We start from the raw sequence: 15,523 nt of genomic DNA on the forward strand, positions 1-15,523 counted from the left end.
TGATAGTTGAACCCATTTCCATGGTTCGTCCTGACGCTGAACGCCAACTGACAATCCATGAGCCTGCTTTCAAAGAGGCTGATGAAGCTGAAGACTTTCCAGCAGCTAATCCCATCGCTGCTGAAGACATTGGTCACCATGACCATGTAGAAGATGGTGCAGTCCTTCCTCAGCTCGAGCACAGCGAACTCATCAGCATTGGGCGTCCTCTGACGCCAATTGCTCAGGATGCTTCATGGGCTGATCGCCCACAAGAGGAAGAAGACTTTGAGGCCCAGCCAACTCCAACTACACAGGCGTCGCCTGCGTTGCACAGGCTTCGCAAAGGACCAAGGCCTCCAGTCTCTGCGTCTGATGCTAAATCTGCTGAAGACATTCCGGCTGCATCAGCCGATGAAGAAGAAACCCCAAGCGCTACTACACCCCCGTATCACCAAGAAGTTGTTCTCGAGGAGAACGTGACTGTGACCGACCCACCAGCTCATCAAGTGGAGGTTGAACATCTTGAGGCTGCCACCACCAACACCACTGAAGCCACTGACACTATCATGGTTGAAGCTAATGTGGAGCCCTCACCAACAAAAGCACCAGAAGTCAGTGAAGCCACTGATCCCGCCACTTCTGTTCCTGAGTCTGCTGCCGGTCCCCAGTTCGACTATCATGTTGAGCATAGGCCTCAGGTACAGAAGCCAATCCCAAGATTACCAAGGTTCCCAGGTCCTGCATCAGCACCTGGCTCCTTCAATATCAATGGCTTCAAAGTAGACAACACATTCTTCAATAGCTCCAGGAACCCCTACTCAAGGGAAAGGATATCATCTGATCGGTTCTGGAGCTATCCGCAGCGAAGCTATTACTCCTGCATTCTATACAATCAAGGTCGCATCTTCCCCCACAAGCGTCTTGGCATTGAAGCTATAGCTGGTCTGCCCTGTCTGGAAGAAGCTCTGGACTACTTCTAAGAAGTTGGATTGCTGCAGCTCGTCACTGACCAAGAGCATTGGAATGAAGAGTTGCTGCTCCAATTCTATGCTACACTTCACATCCGCAGGTATAGCAGAGATCCGAAGACTTGGGTCTTGGAGTGGATGACAGGAAACGTTCATCACGAAGCCAAAGCCTTTGACATCATTGAGCTCACTGGTTTGCCCACTCCTGGCGATCTCTACGAGCATGGCTGTCAGCTTCATAGTGAAGCTATTAAGAGCATCTTTCAGAAGACTGAACCTAATATGAGTCAGATGCTCAGTATGATGAAGCCATTGCCCCAAGATGCTGCTTATCCCACGGAGTTCTTTGTTGAAGACCTTGAGTATCTGCCAAGAACCATTTATCACATCATAAGGCGAACTCTCTGGCCAATCAAAGGGCACTCTCCACATGCCAAGCTTGAAGGTGCAATGAAGACTTTGGTCTTCTACATTCTTCATGGAAAATGCTTCAATGCACAGGACTTCTTCATTCGCCAACTTGCTGCATCAGGCTCTGATCTGTTTGGCTTGAAGTTCTACGCCCCATGGGTCATGCGGCTGATCAAACTTCACTCCACTATCTCATATCAGCCATCTGCTCGCAATCATCAGATTTTTCTGCCTGATCCTGAGCCTGCCAAGGAACCCCTAAGTCTTCAGAATGTAGAGCATCAGAGTTTTTTTCAGAACATTGAAGGAGTTGAAGCAGTCGCTCGTGTGTATCCTTTGGCTGGCACTACACGTGCACCGCATCCTGCTCTCACTGAAGCCACTGACAGTACAACTGCTCCACGACCCAAGAAGCGCACTCGTGTTCTCAATGACTGAGAGCTTCTTGTGGCTCTTCATCAGAAACAGGATAGGCATCATGACTGGCTGAAGCGTCAGATGCAAAGCCTCTTGGTGGATGTTAATCGCATTCGCAATCTTGCCACCAAGAATGCTTTTGTTGCCCATGAAACCTCTCGCCGCACATGGAAAGGGCTAACAATGATGTGTTCTGAAGATGATCTTCAAGAGGATGGCTTCACTGAGCGATTCAAGTTTGACTCCACACCTCCTCGAAGGGCAGTGCCGCGACGAACTCCATCCCTTGAAGACTCTAAGTTCTCTTCCTCTGCTGCAACTGTGAATGCCAGAGTGATCAAGGATGAAGACGATGCTACTTCACCGCCACCTCCTTCAGCACGCTTCGACTCTGCTCCAAGCTCTTCAGCACCGCCAAACACCACCAACGACCCTGCTGCTTCACCTACTCCTCATGGGAACGAGTAGATGCTCTATGTTTTCAAACCTTTTTGGTCCTTACTGACAAAAGGGGGAGAAGCATATGAGGTTGATAGTCTTCAAGCGGGTCCATATGGGCGGGTGCTTTATATTTTGCTTCGTGCTTACAACTCTCGTTTTGCTACATTTGGTTCTTTGAGTTGTAACACTTAAACTCGATGGTCGTCTGCTACTTATCTGCCACCTTGTGTTGCGATGATAAATTCCGCATGTGCGACGATAAATTCCGCACTTAGATCATTCTGCAGACGTCCATTTTCCATTATGCATGTCATTATGTTCATGTACTTTCACATGCATAGTGGATTGTCATCATAAGTTGAAGTGGATCTCCACAAGTACAACCTGCCATGTGCATTTGCATTCCAAAAGCAAATTACTTATATGCACATCTTCAGGGGGAGCCCTTGCAACTTATGAAGACAATTCCTTATCCTTTACAATTTCACAGATTATATTCCCCGTTGAAAACTTTAACTAGTTTGTCATCAATCACCAAAAAGGGGGAGATTGTAAGTGCATCTAGTGCCACCCCTAGTTGGTTTTGGAGTATTGACGACAAACCTAGTTGAGGGACTAATGTGTTTGTGAGAATTGCAGGATAACATAGGTAGAAGTCCCTCATTGATTCGGTTTTCCTACCAGAGATGACCCCTAAAAATGTATGAAGACTTTGAAGTCAAAGGTGGTATATGAAGATATTCACATTGAAGACTATGACAAGAGAAGACACCACATGAAGCCTATGGAGCTCGAAGACTTAGATCTTTCGTAGTTCTCTTTCTTCTATGTTGAGTCATAGGAACTACCGTACTGTTAAGTGGGGTCCAAGAGAACCAGTCAGAATGACTGAAGTGATGCCTAACCAAAACCTATGTCTTCGAGCGAAGACTATGAGAGCGAATCTTGTCCAGAGTCGGACAAGTCAGCTTTGCTTGCAGCCCAAGTAAAGTTGCCGTGTGAGTTTGAAATCTGACCGTTGGAACACGTGTCAGTTCCTTAGTGACCCAGGGTCATTTCGGACAAATTAGGTCGGGTTGCCAAGTGGCTATAAATAGCCCACCCCCTACAACCATAAACGGTTGGCTGCTAAGATTCAGAGTATGGCTTTTGTCGTTTGAGAGCAACCCACCTCGAAGCCTTTGAGAGAGAATTCCTTGTGAGGATAAAACCCTAACCACCCAGAGCCAAAGAGAATTAGGCATCACTTAAGTCTTCTTGTCTGTGTGATCTGAAGACTTATTACACTTGAGGACTGTGCATCCTCCAGCCGGTTAGGCGTCGCGTTCTGAGCATCCAAGTGACATTGTGGATTGCCGGTGAACGAAGTCTGTGAAGGTTTGGGAGTATACCTTGAAGACTTACCAGAGTGATTGGGCGAGGTCTGTGTGACCTTAGCTCAAGGGGAATACGGTGAGGACTGGGTGTCCTGAGCTGCGTGTTCAGGACTGGGTGTCCGGGACTGTGTGTCCTAAGGTTTAAATACCTAGCCGCCCTAACCAGACGTACAGTTGTCACAGCAACTGGAACTGGTCCAACAAATCATTGTCTTCAGCGAGTCACTGGTTTCATCTTCCCTTCCCTTTACTTATTGTTACTCCTTGTGAAGTCATTGTATGTTCGCACTATCTTTTGTCTTCACTGAGTGACTGCGTGTTCTGTGTGGTTTCACAATATCTTCCTTACAACATTGCTGCTATTAGTCATTGTGCTTTCACTCTATTGAATACTTGACTATGGCTTTCCTAGTGTAGTCTACCTTCCGCTGCAGGGTAATAGGTTTATTTCTATCGTTTGTCTTCATAACTTCCACGTTTTGAAGACTTTCATAAAAATCGCCTATTCACCCCCCTCTAGTCGATATAACGCACTTTCACTTGTACTAGCCTTTTAACAGGCTTTGAGGTAGGTAAAGAATGTGTAAATAATATTACCGTATAGATAGTAGCCCCTGATGCTCTGTTGGGCGTTCGGGAAGAAAAGCCGAATAGAGGATCAAATAAAATTCGCAGGAGTCTAACAAAAAGGAGTCAATATGCGTATGCAGGCTTCTCTGCTTGCGTCTGCCGCACTGACTGCGGAAGTGGACACGCTAAAGCAGAACCTCGAGCGGTCCGAGCAAGAGCTCGGGCGTGCCAAGAAGCAGCTCGAGGAAAATGAAGGTAAGAAATACCTTGTTTAAATATATATATATATATATATATATATATATATATATATAAAGGTGCAATTGCAAACAATGACAGGATTATCGTGGCTATTGTAGGGGCCACGTCTGAGGTGGCGACCCTTAAGCAAGCGCTGGTCAAGGCCGAGAAGAGGGCGGCCACGGAGCGCACCGAGCGGGAGAAGTACAAGGTCCAGGTTGGCAAGGTGCAGCAAGAGCTCCAGGTTCATATGAAAAAATATGAGAGTTTGGAGCTTGACTCAAAGACGCGAGCGTCGGAGCTCGCGGCGGCTATTGAAAATGCCATGTCTGCCAAGGCCGAATCACAGAAGACCCTCCAGGAGTTGGATGAGGTGAAGATAGCGGCGGGTAAGGCATTCTTTATGCAAAGCAAACACATAAACGTGAGGTTCTTGTTACTTACCCGAATCCGGAGCTCTCCAGGAGCATTCGCAGATCTTCCCCGGAGTGTGTCCGATGCCGCCGCATTCTATCGAGCCGAGGAGGCCAGCTCGACAGAGAAGGTGTTCTGGTCTCAGTATGCTGAGGCCGGACACCCCGTGCCCCTGAGCGACCAGCTGAAGCAACTGGTCGAGCTCCACAAGGCGGCCGAACAGGCCATGAAGGGCCTCATAGTTCGGCTGTGGTCTAGAGAGGCTCTGTCTGGGAGCTATTTCGGGCTGGTGCGGCAGCTGGTGGAGGCCTGTCCAAGGCTCAAAGTCATCAAGCATTCCGTCTGCATTGAAGGTGCCCGTAGGGCCCTTGCCCGTGCTAAGGTGCACTGGGGCAAGCTGGATGCTGAGAAGCTTGTGAAGGACGGGCCACCGCCGGGGAAAGAGCATCGCAAGCCCGAGAATTATTATAAGGATGTTCTGAAGGGTGCCTGCCTTGTGGCGGATGAATGTTCTAGGGATGTAATTTTGGAGTGAAACTTGCTCGTTTTGTCCTGTGCGCTGAAAACTTGTTCATATGCGCTAAGCAATGCTGTTGGAATTTAAAATATTACCTTCTGTGCGGCTGTTTATCAATTCTGAGAGATGGCGAGTCGTCGGCTTCTGCCCCCGTGCCGCTAGTGCTGGGGTGTTCGGGGATAAACCCGAGTGCTCTTTTTTCCCATGTTTGGGTCCTTCGAGGGAGGTGCTCAGCCCAACGAACAAGGCAATCGGACTATAATGCGTGAACACTCGCACTTAGCCATAGAATTCTATAATTTTAAATTTCGGCGAAGCCCCTGGTATTCGGAAGACCGAGTTCGGGGCGCTATCCACACCTTGGCCGGACAGAGCCGACTCCTCGCTCTAAGCGGCATAAGTCTTTAGGGACTCGAAAAACCTCTCAAACAGCGACCAACTCTCACTTCATCATGACAGTCAGTTTTAGCTTTCTCCACTGAGGTGCTCGACCCAGCTCAACTGGGGCACAATCGCAGTGGTTCTCCTAGTGCTACCTTAGCCGATATAGCGGAACATAAGGCACCAAAACATAGGAGCCGGGCAAACCCAACTATTGACCCAAGACATGATTCGGAGCCGATGCATATAATGCTATAAGTTCGGGGTGCCGCACTTGTTAAAGTGTTCGGACTTCTCATACCATATTGAGGGGTACTGAAGCCCCTGGTGTATTTCGGCCGTACCAAAGTGTACGGGTGCAACATGTCATTAAGGAACATATAAAAAAAGTAATGCAAAAATAGACAAAAGCTATGCATTGTTTATTAAAGAGGGCTGCGATCAAAGCAGAACGATACAAATAATGCGATAAGCAAAAGGTTGGACTATTTAACATGTCCGTTCCATGGGCAAGCTGCGGAATAGTATGCGAAACAGGTATACTGCTCGTGATAGAGACCACCTGGGAGTTCCGTAATGCGGCATGGCTTGTCTGCTTCCCTGGTTCTTGCATCGTTGTGCGGCAATTGAACAGCCGAACAGGCCTTCCGGAGAATGGAGTCCTGAAAGTAAGAGAAAATTAAAAAATCGGCAGCCCCTGGTGCGGTTTAAGCCATGCTTCGGGCGTGCCGTGATGTTGCCCCTCCCCCTGTACCCATGGTATTTCTAGAGCGTAGTTATGTATGCGAAGCACTAGCATCGCCTTTTTGCTAGGGCTGGGGTTGGGGCCGCATTGCTACGCCTGCTCGGACCGTGCCAGGCGGTCTTGTTGTAGGTTACTCCGGGCGCGCTTGACGGTGTCCGGTCGTTTAATGGCCGGACTGGAGAACTGCCTGGAGTGGCTGCTTTGTACTTCTGCTGCAAGGGCTGCCGTGTGCTCCTCCGTTCGGAGGGAGCGTTCGTTGTTTCCATTGACCGTAATTACTCCTCGAGGGCCTGGCACTTTGAGCTTAAGGTATGCGTAGTGCGGTACCGCATTGAACTTGGCGAATGCGGTTCGCCCGAGCAGTGCGTGATAGCCACTGCGGAATGGGACTATGTCGAAGATTAACTCCTCGCTTCGGAAATTATCCGGAGATCCGAAGACCACTTCAAGTGTGACTGAGCCTGTACAGTTGGCCTCTACACCTGGTATTACGCCTTTAAAGGTTGTTTTGGTGGGCTTAATCCTCGAGGGATCTATGCCCATTTTCCGCACTGTATCCTGGTAAAGCAGGTTCAGGCTGCTACCGCCATCCATAAGGACTCTAGTGAGATGAAATCCGTCAATAATTGGGTCTAGAACCAATGCGGCGAATCCGCCATGACGGATGCTAGTGGAGTGGTCCCTTCGATCAAAGGTGATCGGGCAGGAGGACCATGGGTTGAACTTTGGGGCGACTGGCTCTACCGCGTATACGTCCCTTAATGCACGCTTCCGCTCCCTCTTGGGGACGTGGGTTGCGTATATCATGTTCACCGTCCGCACTTGTGGGGGAAAACCCTTCTGTCCACTGTTGTTCGGCGGCCGAGGCTCTTCCTCGTCATCGCTATGCAGCCCCTTGTCTTCGTTTTCGGCATTTAACTTGTCTGCCTGCTTGAACACCCAACAATCCCTGTTGGTGTGATTGGCTGGCTTTTCGGGGGTGCCACGTATCTGGCACAAGCGGTCGAGTATTCGGTCCAAACTGGACGGGCCCCTAGTATTCCTTTTGAATGGCTTTTTCCGCTGACCGGATTTAGAGCCTCTGAATCCGGTATTAACTGTCGTATCCTCAGCATTGTCGCTGTTAATGCGACGCTTCTGCTTGTCGCGACGTGACCTGCCACTACTGTCCCTGGTATCCGAATTACTGGGGTTTTTGGCCATATTGTTGCTACGAGGAAGCCAGCTATCTTCTCCCATGCAAAAGCGGGTCATGAGTGTCGTGAGTGCTGCCATAGACTTTGGCTTTTCCTGTCCAAGGTGCCGGGCAAGCCACTCGTCACGGATATTGTGCTTGAAGGCTGCTAGGGCCTCAGCATCCGGACAGTCGACTATTTGATTTTTCTTTGTTAGGAATCGTGTCCAGAATTGCCTAGCCTATTCCTCTGGCTGCTGAATTACGTGACTTAGGTCATCGGTGTCAGGGGGTCGCACATAAGGGCCCTGGAAATTGTCGAGGAATGCGGCTTCCAGGTCCTCCCAACAACTGATTGATCCCGTTGGCAAGCTGTTAAGCCAATGCCGAGCTGGTCCTTTAAGCTTGAGTGGGAGGTATTTGATAGCATGGAAATCATCGCTGCGGGCCATGTGGATATGAAGGAGATAATCCTCGATTCATACCGCAGGATCTTTTCTGCCATCATATGATTCGATGTTTACGGGTTTGAAACCCTCGGGGATTTGATGATCCATTATTTCGTCTGTGAAGCATAGTGGGTGTGCGGTGCCTCTGTACTGGGCTATATCACGATGTAGCTCCAATGAGCTTTGTCTACTGTGTTCGGCCCTACCGAATTTGTGGCTGGAGTGACGGTTACCATCTCGAGTCGTGGGGCGCCCACGCGATCCGTAGATTGATCTTGTTTGCCTTGCCTTGTCCTCCAACATATCTCGCAGGTCTGGCGCATTTTCCCGTGCCTTGGTACGAGGTGCGGCTTGAGTGGAGGGCCGAGAGGCCTCTCTGTCATGGCCACGAGGTGGCCGATCGGCCGTATTGAGTGCTGGTGATGTAGGTTTAAGTGCTTCCTCCTCTAATCGGGGTAGCAACCTACGCTTTGGGTAGCTCTTGGAGGGGCGTTCGAGTTTATGCTCTTCGGCCGCAAGGACTTCAGTCCATCTGTCGACTAGCAAATCTTGATCAGCTCTAAGCTGTTGCTGTTTTTTCTTGAGGCTTCTTGTCGTGGCCATAAGCCTGCGTTGAAAACGCTCTTGCTCGACGGGATCCTCTGGCACGACGAATTCATCGTCGTCGAGGCTTGCCTCGTCTTTGGAGGGAGGCATATGATTATCGTCCTCGACCTCTCTGTCTGCCGCTCTCTCATGAGGGCTGGTTTCTCCATCCTCCTGTGCTAAATCTTGCTGGAGGGGGTTTTGTTCGACACTCTCTGGAGTATTATTATCTCCCATGCTGGAATCACCGTATTTGTTTTGGCGGGATTTTGAGCGGCGCCGCTGACGCCGGCGCTTAGGCTGTTTCTTGGAGGGGTCATCCTCCGTTGTTCCATCGCCATCTCCTTATTTTGGGGTGTCCACCATGTATATGTCATATGACGAGGTGGCTTTCCAGGACCCAATAGGCACTAGTTCTTCATCGTCTCCATCATCGGCGTCCATACCGTCGATGTCTTCGGAGTCGAAGTCGATCATGTCGGTTAAATCGTCGACAGTGGCTACAAAGTGGGTGGTGGGTGGGCTTTGAATTTCTTCATCGTCCGTATCCCAACCTTACTGATCGTAGTCTGGCCAGGGCTCTCCTGATAAAGAGAGAGACTTCAGTGTCTTCAGAATATCGCCGAAAGGCGAGTGCTGAAGGATGTCTGCGGTAGTAAACTCCATGATCAGCGCCCAATCGGATTCGATCAGCAGGGGCGCGGAGGGTTCGGAGTCCGAAGAGGAGTCCGGCTCCTTGGAGTCACGAGTCTTGTAGAGTGCGGGGCTGGTGTTTGGCTTGATCATTGTTGGGATCGCAGCCCCCGAGGCGGCGTCCAACCACCCATCCTCGATCGGCACAGTTGGTTCCGAATTAAGGGTCGAAGCCGATGCGGGTGCGGCCTCCAGGGCACTGTTCGGCGGCAGAGCTAGATCACGCTCGTCGTGACAGTGTGGCACGCTCAGAAGTGGCTCGAATCCGTCGAAGATCAAGTCCCCGCGGATGTCAGCCGTGTAGTTTAAGCTTCCAAATCTGACCTGACGGCCAAGGGCATAGCTTTCGATCTGCTCTAGATGGCCAAGTGAATTGGCCCGCAGTGCGAAGCCGCCGAAGGCGAAGATCTGTCCGGGAAGGAAGGTCTCACCCTGGATTGCATCGCTATTGATGATCGTAGGAGCCATCGAGCCTGACGGCGACGACATAGAGGAACTCTCAATGAAAGCACCAATGTCGGTGTCAAAACCGGCGGATCTCGGGTAGGGGGTCCCGAACTGGGCGTCTAGGCCGGATGGTAATAGGAGGCAAGGGACACGAAGTTTTACCCAGGTTCGGGCCCTCTCGATGGAGGTAAAACCCTACGTCCTGCTTGATTAATATTGATGATATGGGTAGTACAAGAGTAGATCTACCACGAGATCAGAGAGGCTAAACCCTAGAATCTAGCCCATGGTATGATTGTTGTTGGGTATGTTGTCCTACGGACTAAAACCCTCCGGTTTATATAGACACCGGAGAGGGTTAGGGTTACACAAAGTCGGTTACAATGGTAGGAGATCTACATATCCGTATCGCCAAGCTTGCCTTCCATGCCAAGGGAAGTCCCATCCGGACACGAGACAAAGTCTTCAATCTCGTGTCTTCATAGTCCAGGAGTCCGGCTGAAGGTATAGTCCGGCTATCCAAACACCCCCTAATCCAAGACTCCCTCAGCCGTGGTGTGATGTCACGCTACAGAATACGTCAGCAGATTAGATTTGTGTAAATATTATGCTCTCTATGGCAATATGTGGAAAGTTATGCAGAGCCGGACACTACCTTTGTGTTCAAAATCTTCTATGAAGTACTTGGAGGAGGAACCCGCCTTGCAATGCCGAAGACAATCTGCGCACCGGACTCGTCGTCATTGAAGCCTAGTTCAGGGGCTACTGAGGGAGTCCTGGATTAGGGGGTGTCCGGATAGCCGGACTATACCTTCGGCCGGACTCCTGGATTATGAAGATACAAGATTGAAGACTTCGTCCCGTGTCCGGAAGGGACTTGCCTTGGCGTGGAAGGCAAGCTTGGCGATACGGATATGTAGATCTCCTACCATTGTAACCGACTCTTTGTAACCCTAGCCCTCTCTGGTGTCTATATAAACTGGAGGGTTTTAGTCCGTAGGACGAACAACAATCATACCGTAGGCTAACTTCTAGGGTTTAGCCTCTCTGATCTCGTGGTAGATCTACTCTTGTACTACCCATATCATCAATATTAATCAAGCAGGACATAGGGTTTTACCTCCATCAAGAGGGCCCGAACCTGGGTAATACATCGTGTCCCCTGCCTCCTGTCACCATCCACCTAGACGCACAGTTCAGGACCCCCTACCCGAGATCCGCCGATTGTGACACCGATAGGTGGCCTGACATAGCTTTTCCAGGTCTAGGTTTCTAGCTGCCGGAATTCTCTCTCTCTCTTTGTGTATACCTTGCATATTATGAGAGAAAAGGCATTGGAATTACTCCAAAAAGCATTATTATGGATAAGAACATCATAAATATTAGTAAGAAAACATGATGCAAAATGGACGTATCACTTACCAATTTACTATTACATGAAGAGGAATTTGGCAACCTTGTAAGTGTTGAGGTTTGCAAGGATGCACCAGATATTTCTCGCCTTTTGTTAGTTGATGGCTCACTTATATGATAAAAGACAAAAGATAGTAATGTTTATATCCCCCACGGGCTTTGGATGAGTATTGTGCAGTACTAGGGAAACTAGTGAGTGAGGCAAAATGAAGGATATTTTTAGCCCATGTACATCGCTAACCACACATGAGGAGGTATGCACGCTCAATATCATGACATAATCAATTACTAATAAGTATCTTTGTTTTCCTTTGATGTATGGATTTTTTGCACACTTTTTCGAGTACAACTTAGTGCCAAGATCTATCATATCACAATCATCCACCTTTTCATGTCCACAATATGTAGCGATCTTTAGCCATTTACCAAATTCATTCACAACTTTTAGTTTCTATTTGTTATTGTTATTATTTTCTTTGTTTTATTGTCTTTTTAGGTGTATTGGCAAGATCATGGACTTAGTACATCAAAAAGGACAAATTTGGGGTCAAACCGAAGATGTTCTAGGCATCAAATTCGGGCCTTATGGATTGTTTGTTGTTTGGATACTTTTCAAAGTGTCCAAATTGAAGATCCAACACCATTGGTGCATCAACGTCATTCATCAAATCCCATGAGGGAAAGAACATAAAAACGGGGTTTGTATGAAGAAATGGCGGCCAAAATACTAAACTGGCCCAAAATTCCACGACAAATGATGGACTCTGGTATGAGTAGGCCCGTTCATACCGCCACTTGTACCAGACTCTGAGAGATGCATGTTTCGAACTTAATTTTTGCATTTTTATTGATTTTGTACCGGTTTGTTCCTATTGGATCCTTATCCAACATAGAGTTTTGGGAGAGGATTTGGCTCCCGTGGAGCCCTTAGATGAAGAGGATGAGTCACGTGCATGAATGGAGGAGACCCGAGGAAGCGTCCTATATAAACACCTCCAACTCCTAACCACGGGGATCATCTTCATCAAGTCCCTCTCCACCATGAGTAGCCACACCTCCATTGCTGCAACTCCACCATGGAGGAAGTGCCAAGATAAGGAGGAAGAAGAAGAAGAGAGGAGGCTCCGCTAATATCTGAACTTTCTGTTGAGTTTTGTGTGGATGAAGTGATCAAATATCGAGGAGGTCTCGATATGAGAAGGAGGAGAGGCAAGAGCTCAAGCTTGGAGATGCCCAAGGCACCCCAAGTAAATATTCAAGGATATTCAAGCGTCTAAGCTTGGGGATGCCCCGGAAGGCATCCCATCTTTCTTCAACAAGTATCGGTATGTTTTCGTTTTTGTTTCGTTCATGTGATATGTGCAAATCTTGGAGCGTATTTTGCTTTTAGTTTTCATTTTTCTTTTATGCACCATGCTGGTATGAGATAGTCCATGGTTTATTTATAGAATGCTCATTGCACTTCACTTATATCTTTTGAGTATGGCTTTATAGAATGCTTCATGTGCTTCACTTATATCATTTGAAGTTTGGATTGCCTGTTTCTCTTCACATAGAAAACCGTTGTTTGAAGAATGCTCTTTTGCTTCACTTATATTTGTTAGAGCATGATCTTTTATAGAAAGAATTGAACTCTCATGCTTCACTTAGATCTATTTAGAGAGTCAAAATGAATTGGTCAATTGCATGGTTAGTCATAAAATCCTACATAAAACTTATGGATCACTGAATATGATATGTTTGATTCCTCGCAATAGTTTTGCGATACAGAGATGATAATATGTGGGGGGTACTAGTAAATGGTTATGTTTAGTATGAATATTGGTGTTAAGGTTTGTGATTCCCGAAGCATGCATGTATAGTCTATCATTATGCAATGATGTTGGAGCATGATTTATTATTGATTGTCTTCCTTATGAGTTGCGGTCGGGGACGAGCGATGGTCTTTTACTACCAATCTATCCCCCTAGGGGCATGCGTAGTAATACTTTTCTTCGAGGGCTAATAAACTTTTGCAATAAGTATATGAGTTCTTTATGACTAATGTGAGTCCATAGATTGTACGCACTCTTACCTTTCCGCAATTTGCTAGCCTCTACGGTACCGTGCATTTCCCTTTCTCACATCGAGACGTGGTGCAAACTTCGCAGGTGCATCCAAACCCCATGATAAGATACACTCTATCACACATAAGCTTATTATATCTTCCTCAAAACAGCCACCATACCTACCTATTATGGCTTTTCCATGGCCATTCCGAGATATATTGCCATGCAACTTCCGCCGCTTCTGTTTGATGACTTGAGCATTCATTGTCATATTGCTTTGCATGATCATATAGCTGACATAGTAGTTGTGGCTGTAGCGAGCAGACCTCAAACGGTCCAATCTCTGTGCTCCGGTGTCATCCCTGGATCAGTAATGCTGACACCACACAGTACTTGAAGGATTTATAACAGAGTAGCAATCACACGCTTATTACATCGAGTGTCTCAAAAGAGAACTTATTACAATAAATATGGCTTAAGGCCATCTAATAACGATAACAGCGGAAGGCTTGGAAGATAAGTGAGTCCATCAACTCCAACGGCATCACTGAGTATAGAACCACGACCTAAAACTCTTAATCATCATCTGAAAAGTCTGCAAGATTAATGTTGCAACCCGAAACGGGTCAGCATATGGAATATGCTGGCAATGTAACACATAGAGAGTAATGGAATGAAACAGCTATCTATATGCATATTTGGCTCGTGGAAAGCTCTATGGTTACAGTTTTGCGTAAAGCCAATTTTTCCCTACTGCAAAGGAATAAATTTATTTAACTATCATGGTGGTTGTTAAACATTAAGAATGGTTGACAGCATTCTCAATCCCAATTAAGCATCATCATTAACAAACCTGTCAAAATTAATTTAGAGTAACATGTTGAGATTCACATGATAATCCAGGTACTAGAGACTCAAGATGTCCATAACCGGGGACACGGCCAATCATGATTAGTTTATACACTCTGCAGAGGTTTGCGCACTTTTCCCCACAAGACTCGATCGCCTCCGTTTGGTTTCTCGCACTACAAGGTGTTTGAGAAGACGGATGACCGAGACATAGTCTTTCAGAAGCGCTAGCACCTTAAGATGGGTAGACCGTACCACCTACATCCCCTACATCTGCTAGTCTACCACTATAAGAGTTCGCCCGACTTAGTCAACTATGCTAGAGCCCATAATAGCTTGTGGCTGCACACGGAAGTTTCTAGCATGAAAAATCTCATGATCCCTTTGAGCCTGGGTGGCGGTCCATAAAGAAAAACAGGCAATCCTGGAATACCCAGGTACCTCAATCCACCCAGATGTGTGTTTAAGTTGCCACCTTAAATAAACCATTAATTAACAATCTCACATCTATCATGGATACACTCACCCAATCCAGGTCTACTAGCATAGCATGGCATAATAAGCAAATGTAGAAGTGACTCCTAAAGGTTTGACAGTAAACAGGTAATAGGTCCTACCTCAACTACTTCCCAAACCCACAATTTAATTAGATCCTAATCATGCAATGTGTAAGGATTGATCTAATGCAATAAAACTGGGTAGTAGGAGGTATGATCAAAGTGTTACTTGCCTTGCTGATGACCCGGGAAAGCTAGCGATTCGAAGTAGCAAGCGGCGCACTCCAGGTACTCTATCGCAAACAAACAAGCATACAATAAGCACTCAACTAATGCATAGGTAAAACTCAAATAAGAGATCTAACCAGAAGGTTCAACTTAAGAACTCCGGTTGGCAAAAAGAATCAAATCGAACGAAGCAACGAAAGACAAAACGACAAAAGAAACAAGCTTCGTTTACTATTCTGGATCTAGGGCAATTTTTACAGTGGAAAAAACTTGTTTGAGTTGGTTAAACGGAAAGAGGGTTTCAAGACGAAACTCCAGGCGCTTGAATCGCCTGATTCCGATAAACGAGCGAAAAGTTAAACTTAAACGAAAATCGGATCAGAAATCGCAATCAGAAAAATCGCGGATTTAATCCGAGAAAAAGAAAAACGACGAACGTTCGTTAAAACAAACAAACGGACGAATGCTCACTAATTAAATAAACCAGAAAACCGATCTATTTAAAAAAACCGAAACTAAAAAAACGAACAAAACCATCGAAAAACTGAATGATTTTTCTAAAAAAAACGGCGGCGGGATCGAGGTAACCTCGGGCGGCGGGTCCGGCGGCGGCGGCGGCGGGCGGCGGCGGCGGCGGCGGGCGGCGGCGGCGCGGGGCAGCGGCTTGGGGTGGGGTTC

The sequence above is a fragment of the Triticum dicoccoides genome, chromosome 7A (genome assembly GCF_002162155.2).
Source record: "Triticum dicoccoides isolate Atlit2015 ecotype Zavitan chromosome 7A, WEW_v2.0, whole genome shotgun sequence".
Taxonomy (NCBI): Eukaryota; Viridiplantae; Streptophyta; class Magnoliopsida; order Poales; family Poaceae; genus Triticum; species Triticum dicoccoides.